The 16,874-nt window shown below is 38.5% G+C and overlaps 1 pseudogene across 1 annotated transcript; it reads right to left on the bottom strand.

Moving 5' to 3' along the window:
- Positions 1-1,233: 1,233 nt before the first annotated feature.
- LOC146307973 (thyrotropin receptor-like) lies at positions 1,234-13,682 on the bottom strand (annotated as a pseudogene). Its single transcript, XR_014772606.1, has 11 exons — positions 13,445-13,682; positions 13,275-13,346; positions 12,099-12,173; positions 10,916-10,990; positions 10,694-10,768; positions 10,527-10,604; positions 5,029-5,097; positions 4,813-4,890; positions 4,439-4,627; positions 1,882-2,962; positions 1,234-1,808 (listed from the first exon to the last, which is right to left on the bottom strand). The product of XR_014772606.1 is annotated as a thyrotropin receptor-like (transcript).
- Between the last annotated feature and the right edge of the window lie 3,192 nt (positions 13,683-16,874).

Here is a 16,874-nt window from a genome sequence, read left to right as displayed (position 1 = left end):
ATATATATATATCATGTATGTATATATATGTTGGGCAAAGGGAAGGAACATAAACCAGTTGTAATTGGTGAAAGTAAAAGTTATTTATTAACACCAGTTCATAAATTGACAAATAACACAAGTGAGTAAAACAAAACCAAACAGGTGACAGGGCTGACAGGTGCTGCTCAACTCAAAGAAATAAATATAACAAAAGGAGAGCTCACCATAGTGTGAGCTAATAACTATTTACAGGTGCTAAAAAAGGAGGGATGCCAAAAAAAAACCCCAACCTTAGCAAATTACCCTATCAAGATTTTAAAGCATAAATACAGAGAGCCAGCACCCTTATGCCTAGTGTAGTCTAGTACAAAAAAAGCCAACCTATCAAGTGTGTGACAACTTTCATCAGTTTTTGAACCTGTTTCCTGGCCCAGTCCCTTTTAACAAGTACCTCAGACAAGTAGTACTCTTAACAACCACAACAACAATAAGAGGCACATGTGGCGAGCTGTCTATGGCAGAGACAGCCGCCCTGACTGACACGCTCGCCGAGCTTATATAGCGTCGTCTTCCAGCTGCATTCCTGCAATTGGTGGACGGGAGAGAAAGAACACAAATCAGCAGGCAGAACAACTTGGGGGCAGGTAGCGGAGGTAGGCCATGCCCCGCCTTCAGCTGGAGCCAACCACAAGCCAGAGTTCACACACTGCAATATACATAAACAGAACTACATGGCAAAGGGTTAAACAATAGGAGGAGGACATGGTGATGGCCGTAACAGTATGTAAAGGAAATTTGTCCCAGACTTCCCACAAGATAGGGCACAGAGAAGCAAAGCATGGCCCCACAACTGCTACATCCTGTCTGTCTGAAATACAAATGGCTGAACTACCTTTAGCACTGGATTTAGCTTTATGATTTGTATGAATTTTGTAGCCCAATCTGACTGTTCACATTTCACCATGCATTACGTTTATGAGCAAGATTGTTGTCTGTTTTTAATGTTGTGGTATATAGTTTGGGGAACCCAGAAATGCTTTTCTTCAGTCGTCTGGAAGGGAACCCTTGATTTGCGAAACTCTGGCAAGATTTGTGTATGTTGTTCCTTCATTGCGACATTGCACAAATGTTAAAATGATCACTCTAGCCAGATCTTCCGCGGGTCTGCAGTTCCCTTCAAGACCTGGCTATCAGTTTCTCCCTCCTCTGCTTGTGTCACTTCTATACATCTGTGGTCTCTTCTGCCTGTGTCATCACATGCAGCTGTTATCTCATTGGTTGTGCTTTGAAAGGTCAGCTGCAAACAAGGTCAAAGTTCAAATAATTTGAACAGCAGCAACAGGGAGACCTTAAGATACAACTTACGACGCACGTAGCGCTACGAAGGTTCTGGGAAATGGGGCCCTGAGCAGTGCGCCACACCAAGGGTAGTGGTACTGCTTAGTCCAGCACCATTGCTCTCTCCAGAGGAAAACAATGGGACAGCCAGCACAAAGTGTTTTTACCGCAGATCATATGTGGGGGCCTTTATTGCTTTTTAAATCAGCTTCTGGAGGAAACAAAAATCAAACTTTAAAAGAAATTTTGGGGCATCTCGCAGCCTGGTGATTCCTGTATGTTTCATCTGGGAGCTGGACTGTGGGGCAGACACTGACTCTCTGTATATGTGGGCAGTAATACTGGCTTTGATAGAGGTGTGCTTGCTGCTGGCACAGCCCCATCCGGCTCAGCAACATCAGGATATCTCGGTGAAATGCCTTTGTCCGGATAGCATAAAAAAATGGGTGCGCACAAGAGTTGAGAGGATAGAAGAGCACCACCAGCACCTATGGAGAAATATATGGATCAGCCTGCATTCTAAACTGAAAAAATGGATTCAAGCTTGAGAGGAAGTCATACCTTTGAATCAGTGACAGTCATCAGTGGTTGGTGGAGAGCTGCAGAAAGGCCATAAAAGCAGATGGGAGCCAGACACAGAAAGTTAGTGAAAATGAGAACAGCCATGCGTTTTGCCATGCTGGTGTCACATCTGCTCAACTGGTGCTGGGGATTATGCACCATACAGTAGATATGGAGGTAACACAAACAAACCACCATAAAGGCAATGACATTAGCCATCAGGACAAAGACCACATAAGCCTGAGCAGCAGCTGTCTCGGTGTCCATGGGTAAGCAGATGCTCACTCTCTGGTAACTGCTCACACCAAACAGTGGTAACAGTGCAAGGATGACGCACAGCAGCCAGCCAACAAGCATCAGCACAGCTGTATGGCGTAACCTCATTTTCCTGTTTGGCCTCATTGCATAGAAGATGGAATGCCAGCGCCGGAGGCTGATTAAAGTTAATGTGTACACAGACAGTTCGCTGGCAAAGACAGATAGTGTCCCTGCTAAGTTGCAGCCACTTCCTGTTTGCCAGGCAATAGCATAGTGATGATAATGGGAGCGTGTGTAGAGGTCAACTGATGCAATGAGCAGTAAGTACAAGCCCATACAGAAGTCTGCAAATGCCAGATGACCAATGAGGAACCGGGTGACGGACAGCTTCTGTCGGCTGGTCAGCAGGATGAGCATCACCAGGAAGTTGGCTGAAATGGCCAACAGGCTGACCACCCAAACCAGCACCCTCAGGAAACCCTGACTCATCACATCCTCACAGGGGTTCAGGGCGTCAGGGAGTGGGGTGCACCAGAGTCCATCTGTGTGAACTTCATTACACAGCGCAAAGTCAAAACCTTCACCAACATACTCTGTATGTAACTCCTTATAAACCAAAACCTTATTTTGAGATTGTTGAGCTGGGCACATGGGGCTGTGGTAGTAGTCATTGTGGTTTGTGCCGGCCACTGGAAGACCAAAGCTGTCCTTCAAGTGTTGGTAGATTCTCCATCCCGGATACTTCTGAGAGTGAGCTGTAGAGGATTCCTGCAGCTTTTCCTTAGCAGTCTGAGTCAGGTTGCAAATAACTGCCTCAGAGTGTCTTCAACATGGGTGATAAAGATTATTAACAGAGAAGGAAAAAGAATAACATTTATTTTTAATGCACATTGGAATATTAGACCATAAAGTCCAACCCATTCTAAAACTCAAAGTTTCAAGTTCATCTAAGAAAGTTAAATCATCTCAATAAAACATTATTAGTTGGTAAAACTTTTTTAAAACTTATGAGTTTGAGTTTTGGTCAAAACCGAAAAATTTATTTAAGTAAATTGCCTTGAAATTTTGAATTTTCTCAACTTTTTCATATTTACAGCATGTAACATTTTAGCCACCTTCCTAAATTAGAAAAGTACATTTGGGCAGAATTAACAGACTCTTTTTGATATAAATCTTAAATTTAAAATTTTGCAGAATTTCTTCCATTGTCTTTTATTTTCAGGGGACCCAAATAGAATCTCCTGTGACCCAACTGTGGGTCACGACCCAGTCTTTGGGAATGACTGCTCTAAAAGACTAGGTTAGACTCGGCTTGTGGTACTCAGAACACCAGAATAAATAAATAAATAAATAAAGTAAAATAAATAAATAAATAACTTGTTGAAAAATTCAACAAAAAATTAAGTAAATAAAGTAGCTCCAGTATATTCTACTGCAGAAAGAAAGTAGTTCTTACATGAAACTGATAACAACAAGGTGTGTGGATTATTTTGACAAACTGGGTCATGATTTCTAAAGAGAAACTGTTGCTGTTGCTGTTGAATTTTTCACATGTAATTTTTGGCACTTTGAGCACTACAAGCTGAGCACCAGCCCAGATACTGCACAGCAGCTGCCAACTGCTCCTGATACTGGGTTGGATTACAGAGACTGAATCTGACTGTATAACTGTATATGACACAATAAGACTGACCTTTACCTTTTACCTTTTAGGTTCTTATGCAATGGAAAACATTATTCACTACTCCAGTAAATAGACAGATTTATATTATATTTCAAGCCCACTCAGTTTATAGAAGCCATTAATAAATGACATTGAGACAGATTGAAGATACAAAGTCAACACTGCGTACAGCTGACAAACAGTAAATATAACTGTATAACTGTGTGTTAAACAACAATACTGCTAGCTATAAGTCATGTCACTGTCTCCAAATCAATATCAATATCAATATCAATATGGTGACATAACAGGTGCTCCCATTCAAAAATAGAAAATATACATAAGCATAAAGAAATATGAGTATATAGAATTATTGTATATTGTATATTGTATATTGTCTATGGTGGTGGTGTTGCTTGTCAGTATGAATTTTAGATGATGAAGGCCTGAGGTCTAAAGTATTGTCAATAAAGTGTCTACATGTGATCAATACTGCACAAGGAACATGTTTAAATATAAAATCATTATAATGCTGAAACAGACAGAGACAGACTGACCCATCTTTGAGGGTGGTTTGGTATGTAAAGGACAAATACAAGATGAAAAGAATCCTTCATTTAGAATTCATTTACTCACCCTTTCCATCTTTGCAACATTTTGAGGCCGCAGCAGTGGCTTGGGAAGGTCAATTCAGCACTCTGTAAATGGGGGAAGGCTCTGAAGGGTGGAAGCACTTTGAGAGCCCAAGTGTTTTTAACTTGGAGCTTTTCAATGGTCTCCAGGCCTATTGAAGGCAGAGAGCTAACTTTGGTCTCTGACATGTCTCTGAAAAGACAGACAAAGAGTAAAGATGTATTCATTTGGGCACAAAGCTGGGGATATTCCTGTCAGCATGTGCTGCAGCTCCAAAGCAAAGATGAAGGAAAACTCAAAGTACAGTTTCTGTACTTTCTTGTTTTCTCACGAAGAACACTGAGTCCATTTAAAATCTGGACATTTTATTCACTTACAAGTGAGTTGGGCCATGAATCACGCCATAAAATGCAAATTCATCTATTCGCTCCAAATCCACATTCCTGTGAAGATACCTGAAGAACAGAGAACATGTGAGAGGCAAAGTAAACTGATCTGTATTTTAAAGGACTGATAATTCTCATCTTCTAAATATTTTTTACACAATATTAATTCAACCTGCCAGCAGAGAGACCAAATAATATTGAACTTACACTTCCTCTAGGCTGCTTCCATTGAAGGCATAGTGCTGGATCTCTTTTACACCGTTGCTATTCAGCATGCTAAAAAAAAAAAAAAAAAGACATGGAAAAAGTGAATGATGAATTAACACATTTAAAAACTGTATTGCAAATGATGGCTCACTTGACTGAGGATTTTGATTGTATTGTAAAAGAAGGTTGCTAAACCCTAAATCCAGGATACTGGAAATGTGAGTATTTTGTCCTCCTTTACTTGAAAACATGAGATGAGCTTTTCAATTTTTGAAATAGACTCAGCATTTTGATTGTTTTAGACTACTTAAATATGGATGATGCATCAGTATACATATACAGTTACTACAAGTATGGTTTGTCTAATAATGATACATTTCAAAATAAATGGCATTTTATTTAAAGGGTTATGCATTAGGCTGACATGACACAGCCATAACTATGGCATATTGCTCAAGCAGATGCTAACTGCTGCTAACTGTAACTGCTGTTAGCTTGGTTGGCCACAAAGCCTTTGGTCTTATGAACTGACTTAGCCCATTGTGCCAAGAGCCAAATTCAACAAGAAAACCACCAAAGCAGAGCTGTATCTCTGTTATCAAACCTGCCTGATTTGGTCTCAGACTCACTGTAAGCTTTGTTTAAGCTAGCAGAGTGCTACTTGATTTTGTATATTTATGTGTCTCTTGTAAAAACAGGACACTAGGGAGGGACATATCACAGATTTTATTTGTTGTTTAATGTCCATGTAAAGGAATTTTTTTTTTTTTTTTTTTTTTCTAAACACATTATACATGTTAGGAGATTGTTGCTAAAAAAAATATGTGAAAAGACTGAGAACTAATGTATGTAGCACTGAATTCTGGAGTTAGACTGGTAAACTGTAATTTGTGTGTTCAGGACCTGAAACATGGCTTGGTGACTTGCCGGTGCCATAGACCCCCAACACTAAGCCCCACAAACCAACACACAGACAACCCCCCCCCCCACCTTCCCTTACGGCCAGTTACAATTGTACCCTCAGTGGTCTGAATCAGCCCAGCAGTTCACTTCAGTTCAAACAACCCGATACAGAAGAAAAAGAAATACCATCCTGTCACCATCATCTGGCTCTGGTGGCTCAAACATGTCTGGACATATCCAATAAAGCTTTGGAGTGGTGTTTGACACTGAGACAGTGGAACAGACATGCCTCAGTATTTTAGAGCAGAGAAAACTGCTTATTTTTCATGATCTAATTCATGATGTAATTTTATATACTTTTATATATTTTTATATTATTGTTGCTTTACAGTATCTTTAAAATAGCCAATAGTGCTGAATGTGTGTGAGATCCCCTGGCTGTGTAGCCAACTCTGGGACTCGATGCTCCTAGCTGAGCATGGCCACACCAGGGCTGAACATAGCCTCAAAGACAGACAGAGGCCAGTTTGATGACAGGGAATAAAGTACTGAGATGGGGTTTCTTTTTGCCGAGTTTGACTACTGGCACCCCAGGCTGAGTCAGCTAGGACAGTGAGCTGCACAGTTAACTGAAATGGCGGCTACAGTCAGCATGATTCATCAGGAAATCACCTCTATACTGTATTCCCTGTTGTCAAACTGGCCTGATAACATTTTTTTATAGACATGTATTTATTGAGTTTTAACAATTTCAAAAACATTAAATACAAGGCATATAACAGTCAAACTATAAAATAATCCACTCCCCCCACCCCAAAGGGACTAAAAACAAAACAAAACACAAAACTGGATAACGACATTGCATAATCATACACATCTTAGTATCACATGGTTAAGGTATCATCAGTTAGGGACATATCACCTTCAAGTTTCCAGAGTTTCCTCAACTTCACAGTTCTTTAAGAATGCAAGAAAGGGATTCCAGATCTCTTTGAATTTGGCTGATTTCTTTTTTATTGTATATGTTAACTTTTCAAGGACAAGGCATGCTGATAGTTCTTTCAGCTAGCGACCTACCGAAGGTCTCTTGACGTCTTTCCAGCAAAGAGAAATCAAGCGTCTAGCTTGGACTTAACATAAATCAGTAATTTTCTTCTCTTTGCTATTTAGCATACAGTCCTTTGGATATAAATTAAGAATACAAAGTGCAGGACAGTCGGGTACTGGATTCAGGGTCATCTGAGAAATGCATTTTACAACTGGGCAAAGGGGGTTGTATATAAGAGTGCATCTGTGCATAAACAAAACTTCTTAACTGTAAATATTTAAAGAAGTGTGTCTGAGGAATATCATATTCATTTTTCTGAGGTCTTCAAATTAAGCTAGTTTGCCTTCTATATATAGATCCATAACTTTACAAATGCTCTTTGTTGCCCACATTCTGAAACCTTGGTCTTTTCTGCCAGGAGAGTTATCGTTCCCCCATATTGGTGTAAAGCCTGAAAACAAAGTAGATTCACCAAGAAATGACTGTACATTGTGCCAGACATCAATTGTACACTTCAATTTTTTGACAGATGCAGAGTATAAATAAGTGTCAAGTCGCAGGCCTTTAGTGCAAATACTCTCAATTTGTACCCATGGTAAGTAAGGTTCAGGCGAAAACCAGTACATTGCAGCTCTAATTTGAACAGCACAGAAATACCATTGTAAATTGGGTAATTGTAACCCTCCTCTGTCATATGGCAGGTAAAGAAGTGATAGACTCAACCTTGACCTTTTATTATTCCAGATAAATTTTCTAAATAGTTGTTTCATTTTTGAGAAGAACTGTGGCGGTGGAGATAAAGGGACCGATTGAAATAGATATAAAAACTTTGGTAGTATATTCATCTTGATTACATTTATACGCCCCAATAGAGAGATTGGCATTGATGACCAACTATTCATGGATTCAGTTACTGTGGAAATCACAGAATCATAGTTACAGGGTACTAAATCTTTAATGGTTGGGGTAATGGTGATACTAAGATATTTAAATCAATTTATTGCATTATTGAAAGGGTGGTTTATCACCGGATTTATTCACTCCTGCTTGTTCAAAAACATGATAGAGGATTTTGTTTCATTTACTTTAAAGTCTGAGAATTTTCCAAATGTGTCAATTAAGTTAGTCAAATTAAGAATTGAGTTGTTTAGATCTGTTAGAAGTAAAAGGGTGTCGTCAGCATACATTACAATGCGATGTTCAGTGTCCGATACTTTTATACCTGAAATTGAGGGGTGTGACCTCACTGCTATCGCAAATGGTTCCATTGTCAAAACAAATAGCATTGGCGAGAGAGGGCACCTCTGACAGCTACCTCTTGTGAGTTTGAAAGAGGATGATATTAGTTGGTGGACACCTCTGCCATTGGGTCAGTATACAGTGTCTCAACCCATTTTCAAAAGTAATTACCAAGGCCAAAGTGAGATAGCACATCAAATAAATATCTCCACTCCACTCTGTCAAAAGCTTTTTCAGCATCTAAAGATAGAATGGCAGTGTCAGGGGCTCCCTCCCTCGCATGTATCAAATTCAATACCCTTCTAACATTGTGGAAGGCTTGATGGTTTTTCACAGAACCATTCTGATCTAGATTGATCACAGTTGGGAGTACCGGTTCCAGTCTTCTAGCCATTACTTTAGCGATAATCTTAGCATCTGTGTTAAGCAGTGAAATGGGTCTATATGAAGTACAATTGGTAGGGGACTTATTGGGTTTCAAAATAAGTGTTATCCACATGCTCCTCAGGGAATCTGGGAGATGACCCTGTTGAAAGGCCTCCTCATACATAGCTAACAGAGGTTCAATTAATTTATCTTTAAATATCTTATATATATTGACTGGGAGACCATCAGGGCCTGCGGCTTTACCTCCCCTCATATTGATAATAGCGTCAGCGATTTCTGAAGCATCTATCCATATGTCCTTTAAAATTGTCAGGTATGGAAGGAATATAAAGATGGTCCAGGAATTCAGATTGTGTTTCCAAATTTTCTAAGGATTCGGATGTATATAATTCTTTATAGCAGATGGAAAAGGTATCGTTAATTTCATGAGGGTCTGTTGATATTGCTCCACTCTGAGTTTGAATAGCAGTAATTGCCCTGTCCGTATCCAATTTCTTTATGCGCCAGGCCAACAATCTCCCCGGTTTTTCACCTTGATCATAATATCTCTGTTTGAGCCGGATTAAGCTATTATCTGCTTTTGATGTAGACAATTCCTCATATTGGGCTTTAAGTAATGATAATTCTTGTTTTACTTTTGTGGAGCCATCCAAAAAGGTCTCTCTTTCCAATTGTCTAATTTTGTGGTCAAGCTCATTCATTTTTAATTTGAGTTTATTTGTTTTTGAACTGGTATAAGATATTATCATGCCTCGGATGTATGCCTTAAAGGCCTCCCATCTGACAATAGCAGAGGTCTCATTCGTATTTGTAGTAAAGAAGAAATCAATTTGTGCCTCTAAGAATTGCAGGAAATTCGAATCGGAAAGCCAACTGGGATGGAATCTCCATCTAGGACTGCCTTTAACTACCCATTGAGCTCTATATACAAGTAAAGTAGGAGAGTGGTCTGACGGTAGTATGCTGTTATAGTTACATTCTATCACACAGGAGAACATAGAGCTGGAAATCAGGAAATAATCTATATGTGAGTATGACTTAAATCGAGGAGAATAACAGGAGAATTCTAGTTTATTTTAGAGTTTAATCTCCTCCAGGGGTCACACAAGTTCAAATCCTTTATATACTGTAGCAGCTTCTTCCTACCTGATAACTTTTAATGACATCTTAAATGACCAGTGTGTACAATTAGTGACATCGTTGGTTGGTTTGTCCACTCTGGGCTACTGTAGAATCATGGCATTGCAACATGGTGACCTCTGTGGAAGAGAACCTGCCATAGATGTATTGTTTATTTTGAACCAAGATACGACATTGCTGTTCAGCCTTGCTTCCTAAAGCCTAAAAAGCATTTTCTCCACAGTAAAAGAGACATAACATGTAAAACTGTTGATAGCACACCTTGAACTACAAATAAGGTCAATGACCCTTTCTTTGATGAATTTTTGATACATGGAGGTTCTGCATTTCTAAAACTTTCCTAGAGCTGAGGAGAAAACATTTAAAATCTGTCATTTTGGAATCACCAACCATATGTTTGAACATATCATCTAAATTTACCAGATTTCAGGGCCAATGCCTACACCATTTTGTCTCTTTATTTTGGGCTTTTTCTTTTCTTTTCTTTTCTTTTTCTTTTTCTTTTTTTTTTTTTGGCAAATTAGACTTTTGCCATCATAATTTATATAATTTATTTTTTTTATTCTTTATTATTTCATGCAGTATTATTTTTGACAGCAAACTTTTACATCACCAGTTCTGGTCAGACACTGCCTTGAGATTTCTAGAGAGCAAACCACATAGGTGTAAAGAGAAATAGAGTAAACACCTAAAACCACCATAGAATTGTCATTTGATGCCTGTGAGTCAGTGACAGTGAGTCTCAAAATTACATTTGAACCACTGGTTCAATCTTACTTACATGGTCAGAGCATACTCAGATATGCCAGTGAAAGAATTAGCAGGTATAACTTGTATGAAGACATTGTCCACTATTTCCCTGTCAAAAAGATATGAATATGAAATATTAGCCATACATTTTAACAACCAGAAGTAATTGCAATGAGGTGGATTTAAAATGTTACATACAAAATAAAGTCCTCTTGGCTGGACTGAATATACTGCAACCTAGGAAAGGAGGTGAGACCTGTGTTGATGATCCCACTGCATTGAAACAAATACCAGTCAGCAACCACTTCATGCTTGACAGGGAGCCATATTGTATCAGAAATGTCAGCTAGTATTTATGGAAATTTTACATTGTTTTATTGTACAATTACAATTCACTTAAGCAAATTAAGTTTTACTTACAGGTACTTTAAATTAGGCAGATCCTTAAATGCCTCTTGTTCAATGTATGACAGCGATTTGATACCAGTTAGTTGTCTAGTGGACACACACATGCACACACACACACACACACACACACACACACACACACACACACACACACACACACACACACACACACACACATTTACTGTCTCATAATTTTTAATAAAAATTTCAAAATTTTGACTCACTATTTTAACATTTTGACTTAACCTGGGTCACCATAATTCTTCATGTATTTTCATTCTTTCTTTTTTGCAGAAAAATATTCACAATTGTTTAATTCACTGTAATTTGCCCTCTATATGTACTGCTCTGACCAAGTTATCTTCTGTTCATGTCCAGCACCTTAAACATCTTTCTGTTTAGCAGCATATGCAAGATTAAAGGACTATAAATGTGTATAAATGTATGAATATGTATAAATGTGATATAAGGTTGTGGCCAATATGGTATTACTCATACTACTGCAGGACAGTAACACTGACTGCACTGTATGGAAATAAATCAGTCACAAAGATTTTGAGCTTGTAAAACTATGCTCACAGATTTCACAGCCTGCAGTTGAACATCACTTTTCATATGCATGTACAAAAATATTTCATGAAGTCTGTGAATGTGTGGTTTTGCAGCTGTAGAAATATTCTGTGCACATGTTAAAAATTCTCTCTAGCTGTGGAATTATTTTGGGCATGTGTGAAAAGGTTTTATGGTAGTAGAAGTGTTTTGTGTATTTATAATTGAAATCTATGCAGAAATGTTTTAAAAAGTGAGGTTACACAGAGATCTGATGGTCTAAACTATGGACACTCAAATTTCCTATCTTTTTATGTGACTCTGAAGTTACAAAGCTACAAGGCACAATTTATGAGTATGAATTCCAGCAACAGCTACATAACGTTTTTTACATGTGCACAAAATATTTCCACAGATGCAAAACTTAATTACACATTCATAAACTTGTAAGCACACATGACATTTTTTGCACATGCATGCAAAATTGATATACAACTGCAGGCTGTGAAATTATTTGTGGATATCGTTTTACAACCTCAAAGTCTTTATGACCTTGATTTGTCTTCATAACACTGTGTGTATTCACGGTGGCATACATGAGATTCATTTTAATCACAGTCAAGTTGCACTGCTGCAGGTTACATACATGTGGGTGACTCTGGAGAGATTGTGGAATGAATGCCTCTCAAGATATCTCAAACTGTCATCATCGGAGATGTATCTGAAAAAACACAGAATTGTTGTGGATTTAGGCTTCACTTTGTTAATATTTCTCATATTCTCTTAGTCATGAAGGTCATTCACCAGGCCTGCTGATCCAGGCCTGCAGCACGAATCCAAAACAGTCTGCCTTTCTCGTTTGACTCAAGAATGATAATATCTTAAAGGGATTGGTCCCCCAGAAATTAAAATTCAGTCATTGTCTACTCACCCTCACGGTGATTGAAAACTGGGTTTAGTTTTTTAGTCCACAAAACACTGCAGGAGTTTCACATGAAAACTTGGGCTGTAGAATCTTCCAAACAGTGTAAATGAATGGTGACCAGTTTTCAATAGGATGTGGATTCACAGATATTTATGAGTAAATAATTACCTAATGATTCATGAATATAATATCTACCTGTCTGTTCTCTAACTCATCATTATCTAGTCCATGAATCTCAGATCAGGAATTACACATTATCAGTTCATTAATTATCCAGTCATTCCTGATTAATTCCTCACTCATTCCTTATCTAATACAAGCTCAAAATCTGTGTGTGTGTGTGTGTGTGTGTGTGTGTGTGTGTGTGTGTGTGTGTGTGTGTGTGTGTGTCTATTGTAAAGTGTTACCTAAAAAACTACAATAATCCCAGGTCATTTTTTTCATCAGACAATGTAAACATAGTTTGGACTTTCAAAAGACCCCTGGGTGACTGATTAGGTGTCTTATCTGCATTAATTGTGACAAAACAGACATAGACACACAACATTTTAACAGTATTATCAATCTCATTTCATTCCTGTGGATTCCTGAAAACCACACTAAAGCTCCTACATTTAAGTTTACATTTTTACCCTTATAAGATACTCTTGGGAATAAAGTCAAAGTCCATTGTTGAGCATATAATTATGTAAAATATTACATCCAGTAATCTTCACAACATGTATTGTATGCTTGTGCAGGTATAATGGAGGTTCTGAATACATTCTTTGCTAGTTTGTGCTAGTTTTAATATTGGGTATTTTCCTGGGTAAGTGACAGTCTCTGTCTGTCTCTTGTCAATGATGCTGCTTTGAAAGAAAAAGACTTATGCTGTGGTGAAGAAAAAGAGAATCTTACATGCGAGAAATGCTGGCCAAGTTGGCAAAGGCATTCTGAGGAATAGAAGTAAGTTTTGTCCCCACAAGCCACCTGAAACACAAAGAAACTGCTGTGGGACCTTTCAGTCTTAATACAGTGAGGAATCACAAGCTAAAATCAGAGCTGAAAGCCAGAAAATGGTTACTTACAACTCCTGTGTGCTGGGATGGAAGACGGGCATGACCTCAGCTCCAAAACATGACACACTGTACATGTCCCAGTCACAATGACAGCGAGTTGGACAATATTCCAGAGAGAAAGTGACCCTGACTGAATTGAAAATGAAGAAAAGGAGACTGAAATGCAGCGTCATTATAAGCGCTGGAGACTCCAGGTTACACAGCACAGCACAGTGAGAGATTCACAAAGAGGCTGGGCTGTCCTGCCAGCAACATTGCAAACTGGCACTTCTGGTCAAAACCTTCACAATAAAAGTTGTTTAACGTATCCTTGTGTATAAATTACACAGGGAAATACAGTTCATATATTCATGTATTAAGATATAATTATTAATTAGCAAAAGTGAAAAGATGTGAAATTTTCTGAAGTCAACTGCTACTAGTTACTAGCTGCTACAGTAAAAAATCAATCAGCAACCTTGCAGCCAGAATCCTCACCAACACCAGGAAAATGAAGCATATTACACCAGAGCTTAAATCACTGCACTGGTTTCCTGTGTGTCAAAGGACAGATTTTAAAATCCTATCACTCGTCTATAAAACACTAAATGGTCTCAGGCCTAATTACATCTCTGATTTAGTTGTATGTTATGAAAGACTCAGACCTCTCAGGTTTACTCAGTGTTCCCAGGATCAAAACCAAGCAAGATGAAGGTGACTATAGTTTCTCTGCCCTCCACCTGTAGAACAAACCTCCTGTGTACCTGAAACTGTCAGCTCATTTAAATTAGGGCTTAAAACATGACTGTTTACTGCAGCTTTACAGCAAAGTAGATACAGAACTCCTGTTAAGATCATCTGTAGCTACTGTTTTTATATTTGTTTGCTTTCATTTTTGTTTTTGTGTCTTTAAAATGCTGTTTCTGTAATGTTTATGTTTTTATTATCTCAAATGCAATTTTTTGCATTTTATTTTAATGTATTTTTATGCTCCTGTAAAGCATTTTGAATTGCCTTGTGTCTGAATGGTGCTATAGAAATAAATTTGCCCTGCCTTGTCTACTGTGGGACTACTAAATGGGTTTTGGTCAGTGATAAAAAAAAAATGCAGTATACAGTCTTTGCTAATGCAAACGGAACATTTCCTACTGCTGCAGCTTCACATTATAAGCCCTTAACTGATGACATACAAATTAAATTTAGTTTGAAGTAGTCACAGGAAATACAATTTCTTAGCAAGTTTAGCTTTACTGCCATAATTTGTCAAAAGTGCATCTACAAAGCAAAGCAACAGTCGCTTTTGGCCTTTTTTGACAGCAGATCAGTTTGAAACATGTCAAGGAGTGACAAAACAGTTAGGAGCAGCCACAGTGAGCTGGTAGATGAAGAGCTGCAGGTGGTGGGCTGCACACCTCCAACTTCTCAGCCAGGTAACCAACTCCTCATGCACATCCAGTGTATAGCATAAAATCAGATCATGGTTGTTCACAGAATAATGGAAAAATTATTGCCTTTTTGAGGATTTGTACTTTTCTAAGTATTTGTGCTTTACTTGAGTATTTGTCATGTTTTGTTTTTATTTTTGTAAACTTATGACTTTCACTCCACTAGATTTCGAAGACAAATATTGTATATTTGACTCCACTACATCTCTAGGAAGATTATTGTTACTCATTACTTTTAGGCTATGCATAGCTTTGAAGTCAGCTGTTGCTGTTTTTCTTTTTTTTATGCAACTGCCCACATGCACATAAAGTTTTTATAGGTGTTTCTATAGACTTTGTGTAGCAGAGTGGTTCTACAAGCAAGTCAGTGTATATCAGGTGGTTTCAGAGAGTTATAAGGTTTCTGTAAATGCATCGTGAAAACATTACAGCAATGTACTGATATTAGAAAATGTACTTTGTAATTTCTTATAAATACTTAAGTATTTTCAAAAAAGTACTTTTGAATACTTCAGTGTTTTCGAAAGCAAGTACTCTAGTACTTTAACTCAAGCAAAATTTTGAGTGAGCAACTTTCACTTGCAGTTGAGTAATATTTGAAAAGGAGTATCTATACTTTGATTCAGGTACGGGGTTTAAGTACTTTGTCCACCACTAGTTGTGGTGTGTGAAGCCTGAATGTGCGACCACTCCATCTCCTGCACCAGCTCTGGTGTCTTCTAGGGATGCGCACGATTAGTCGTCTATATGATTAAACAGCCCCACCCACCAGAAGTCGGCACCAGAAATACTAGTCGTTTAAAATATTTATCAATATTTCATTTATGCATGATGCCAGTTATCTGTAAGATTTTATGCAGCTGCCTGCCTCTAGTCAGGGCTGCAGCTCTGTCAGACAGCAGCCCCTCTCTCCCAGTGTGTATGAACTGATCACCATGGCAACCCCAGATGTTTATATCAGCAAAGTCAGACAGCTGAATGCAGACTGTGACAGAATAAGCTGATATATATTCACTCGACTGGAGAAATGTGCCCACATTAAACACACACACTGACATAAACCTGCAAGCGGAGCTGCTGCTACTGCTACTAGCACTGCTAATGTTAGCCACACTGTGTGTCAGGCTGGCAGATAATGTTTAGCTCTGGGTCCTTTACCTGCAGACACTGTGACCCTCTTCGGTCTGAAAAGGTGAAGCATTTATTGAGTTGTTGTCACATTTTGTACATTAATGTGTCATTTCAGTGGCATTTAAAGTACGACTTGGCAATTGTAGACTGTGATTAACGGCTTCAAATGGTTCTAAATACACAGTATTTGGACAGTGTTTAACATAAATTAATAAATTCTGCTCAATTTTAATTGCTGTCTGAGTGTTTTCTTAGTGTTAGACTACTCGACTAGTCTAAATTAAATTTTGCGTTTAATTGACAGGGAAATTAGTCACCAGGAACATCCCTAGTGTCTTTCTCACATTTCATGTCCTAAGGGCCTGTCTGTGCTGCCAGTTGTCAGCTCACCTAGGTACCTGCTTTGTTTATTAATGGATTTTCAAATGCAGTAAGAACTAAATATTACTGTCACTATCTACATAAGATAATGTATTTTGGTATGATAACCTGTAACAGGTAGTGGTAGGACTCAGTTGGAGCACACAGGAGACCAGGAACAATCAGTAATCATCTTAACCATCATCCAATCATCCAAACTCAGTGAGTTCACAGCTGAGCAGGTAAGGCAGCACACAGTACAGTTCAGCACTCCACAGAGTCTCTGATTATCTGGTTGGTTCAGCAACCTAAAATGTACTGAAAAACAGGTGAGTGGGTGAAACACAAATACAGTTCAGTTCAAGTAACAGCACCGGTACTGGAGGGGCAGAGGCAGAGGATCCAGAACCAGGTTAGCAAACAGCCCAAGGAGACAAGCCGAGGGTAGGTTGAAGCCATACAGAAGATGGAGAAGCCAGCAGGTAAGTATTCCCAGCACACACACACAAAGACACATAGAGGCA

This window comes from Lutjanus erythropterus, chromosome 20, assembly GCF_056507025.1.
Source record: "Lutjanus erythropterus isolate fLutEry1 chromosome 20, fLutEry1.hap2, whole genome shotgun sequence".
NCBI classification, from domain to species: domain Eukaryota; kingdom Metazoa; phylum Chordata; class Actinopteri; order Lutjaniformes; family Lutjanidae; genus Lutjanus; species Lutjanus erythropterus.
Note: the sequence above shows the minus strand (reverse complement) of the source record. Positions and strands in the feature narration are given on the sequence as shown.